The 3,295-nt window shown below is 50.7% G+C and overlaps 1 protein-coding gene across 2 annotated transcripts in view; it reads left to right on the top strand.

Annotated features, from left to right (window-relative positions):
• The first annotated feature begins 310 nt into the window (after window positions 1–310).
• The window catches only part of BZW2 (basic leucine zipper and W2 domains 2), a 56,604-nt gene continuing 53,619 nt past the window's right edge, over window positions 311–3,295 (top strand). The window contains exon 1 of one of the 2 annotated variants that reach the window (XM_040593130.1): window positions 311–415. The gene's annotated coding sequence lies outside the window, so the exon portion shown is untranslated. The remainder of the gene's footprint in view (window positions 416–3,295) is intronic. The other variant, XM_040593133.1, reaches the window with a different exon arrangement.

Below are 3,295 nucleotides of genomic sequence, written 5' to 3'. Positions count from 1 at the left end.
CGCCCCCACCCCGCTCCGCTCCTCATGGTGACTTCCTCCTACAGCTCCGCCCTGACAGGGGCCGGCCGTGGGGTAAACCATTCTCACCGAGGTGTGGGGGGATTTGGGTGATGGCTGTTTCCATCCGCCGATTTTCCGGCAGGGTGCTGCCGCAAAGAAGGAACCCCCTCCTCTTTTGCCCTCTTTCTGAAGTTGAGAAACGTGTTTTGGTTTTATGTTTCCCCCTTTTTCGGGCCTTTCTGCGTCTCCTCCTCCGTGCCCCCCCGGGACAGTTCTGGGAGTGGTGCGGCCGGGCGGAGGGGGCGGCCGCAGCGGCGCCCGTGTGTCAATGTGTCTGTCCTTCACTCCTCCATTGTTTGCCGCCGCCGCCGCCGCGCCTGCTCTGCCCTCCCCGGACCGCGCAACCACCCGACAGGTGCGGCGGGCGGGCGCCTCTCACGGCCGGGCCGCCCCGCCCCGCGGAGAGCACGGCCGCCGCCGGGCGGGAGAGGCGGCTCAGCCTTGCGGCGGCGCTGCCCGGGCGGGCGGTGGGCGGCCTCCGTGGGCTGCGGCGGGGCAGCTCCGGGCGGGCGGGCGAGGCGCGGGGCCTGTGCGCGGCGGCCATGGCGGGCCCGGGCGGGCGCCGCGGCGGCGTTGAACGGGTGGCCGCGGGCGAAACCCGCGCCGGGGGACGCCGCCGTGCGCGGGTTTGCGGCGCCCGACCGCTGCGAGGGGCGAAACGTCCCTGCGTGGGGCGGCGCGGGGGTCGGCGGGGCGCCTGTTGCGGGCGCGGGGGAGCCCGTTGGCGCTGGGTCTGCTGGCGGGGCGGGCCGGGCAGCCCGGTCCTGCCGCGGGGTCTGCCGCCTGGCCTCGTCCTGGCATCGGCGTGTGGGGCGGTGCTTTTTAGTCAGGAAAAGCTGTTTATTCCGCTAAAGCGGCCGAATAAAGCCGCGATTGTGTCACGGCAGCGTGTCTCCGAAAGGAAGCAGATTTTGATGAATTGGGAAGTAACGCGCTTGCGGTGTTCAGAGCGGTGCCTTTTGTTAGCGCCTTTCTAAAATTAAACCTTGGGTGGAAAAACGATCGTTGTTACAGATCCAACTTTCCACTCCTGCAGCTGCAGCCCGGTAGGGCGCAGGGATGGTCCTGCGGGTCCCCGGCGAGGGGCAGAGGCTGAGGGTTACAACGGCCGCGGTTGCTGCCTGTGCGGGGGGGCAGAGCGGGGCCCCCTGCTCCGTGCTGACTTTTTACCCTCCTTTGTCCTACTACTCCGTGTGTATTTTGTGTATGCTTTCTTTTAAGGAACCTGTTTTATCCCGTAACTAATCTTTGAAGGCATGGCTTTATCAGCAAGCTAATTTTATATCTATGTTTTTTCTTCTTTTTCTTTTAGCACTTGCAGGTCATCTCATGGCTTGTTACATATTGAGGTCTCTCAAATACTAATCTCCCTCTCTGTTTTAACGTTTGTTAGTTGCCTGACTGCCTTCAAGGAATGGCGAAGTCCCATTGTTTGTGTCCTGGTCTGTAGAAGAGCACCACTCTCTGAATCTAGCCAACCTCTGTAACTGTTTGGGTAGAAAACCAAAATGTGATATGATTTTATATTACCAAAACAGCTAAATTCTGTATGGTTTCCTGATTTAAAAATCATGGCAATACAGGGATGTATCACCATCTAGTTTTACTTCAGTCAACAAGTGTAAATAGGAAAGATTGCTTTGGACTTCAGATTATAACAGATTCCCTTGACATTTTTTAAAATTTTTTTTAGAAAACCAAAAATACCTAAAGGAAATGCCCTCAAGACCAAAGTACTTTTTATATCCTGGTCCAGAAGGAGAGCCCCATGTAGTGCTAACAGAAATCTGTCACTGCCTCAACCATGAAGGCTGAAATTGGGGTTTAAGTGTTCTTTTGTTGGTTCACTGCAGGGTGTGAATTTTACCCACTGTGGACAGATTTTATGATATTATAGTACTCTGATAATCTCTGTGGCACTATTAAATAACAAGCCTACAAGCTTCCTTTTGTACTCCAAAAAAATCCTGTCAGGCATTCAATGTACAAAACTGTGCATATTGCATTCTGTTTTTTTAAATGTCAGAATGTCATTGCACCCTAAGTCACGGAGTGAACAGGCAGACACAGTTTTTCCTTGGCAGTCTCACTGGATGGAGCTCACTCGGTGACTAAGGCTGCAGGAGTGCTCCATCTGCAAGGGTAATAAAATACTTTAACACTAGTTTAAAATGTTTCTTACTGTTACTTATGGAAGGCTTCTGTATGACCTTCAGACCTGTAGTAGGCAGACATTTCACAATCTTCGGTTTATCCTTGCAGGATCATGATGAAGTAACAAAGTGGCACTGCCTCCATTTTATGTATGGAATTTGAAGCATGGAGGCAGCAAGTGATTTTTTTCAAGGTGGCATGGGGAGTCTGTGTCGGGGCAGGGAACAGGAACATGAAAACGCAGCTTCTGTACCTTTATGCCTTGCCCAAAATGCATTTTCTTTTATCTACTGTATCTGCTTATTTCACTTCCTTAAGTTGTGGATGGTAATTAATAATGTAAGGTTTGGGTATTACAGAGGGAGAAGGAAATGTTAACCTCACTGCAACTCAAGATATTGTTTAGATTTCAAATTATAAGTATTGCATATAAAAAATTCCCCATTTCCTCATCAGGTGATACACCTGATACTTTTGATCTGCTAAGCAGGTACCAGTGATGATATTTTTCCCCTGTGATTTGCTGGTTCTAGTATGTGCAGGTGTGCTTGTGGGAATTTATGATGGTTTATAATGAATGTATAGGTGATCCAAAACACCTGATGTTTTCTGCAGTTGTTGAGAGTAAGATTCATACAAGAAAATAAGGATTCCTTTAACTGAGTAGCATTCGCTTTTGTTGCATGTACAAAACAATAAGCTTTTTCTTGGATCAAGCTAGGGGAGGACTGCCTTATGACTTGCAGAGTGCACCATGAAACTTTCAGTCTTTGCACATGGAAGAGAGGAAAAGGAGACACTGGACTGGTTTCACTGGTTTCAATCTGTTTTCTCTCAAATGACTACCCTTTGTGCCTTGGAGGCTTGCTTGAGTTATGGCCATGTACTCTGCTGCTCTGCCAGTGGCAGCATGGGTCAAAGATCCTGTAGCCTCTTTCTGTGTCTGGGTGTGGCATGATCAGAAACTTGGTCTGACCTACTGCATTTTATCTAGGGAAAAATAAAAGTATAGGTCAAACAAGTACTGATATTCCTGTGACTTACTCTCCTAGCTCCCATCTTGCTGGTTCACAGCTAAGCA

This window comes from Falco naumanni, chromosome 4 (genome assembly GCF_017639655.2).
Source record: "Falco naumanni isolate bFalNau1 chromosome 4, bFalNau1.pat, whole genome shotgun sequence".
Taxonomy (NCBI): domain Eukaryota; kingdom Metazoa; phylum Chordata; class Aves; order Falconiformes; family Falconidae; genus Falco; species Falco naumanni.
The sequence above is the reverse complement of the archived record's forward strand: the minus strand, read 5'-3'. Positions and strand labels throughout refer to the sequence as shown.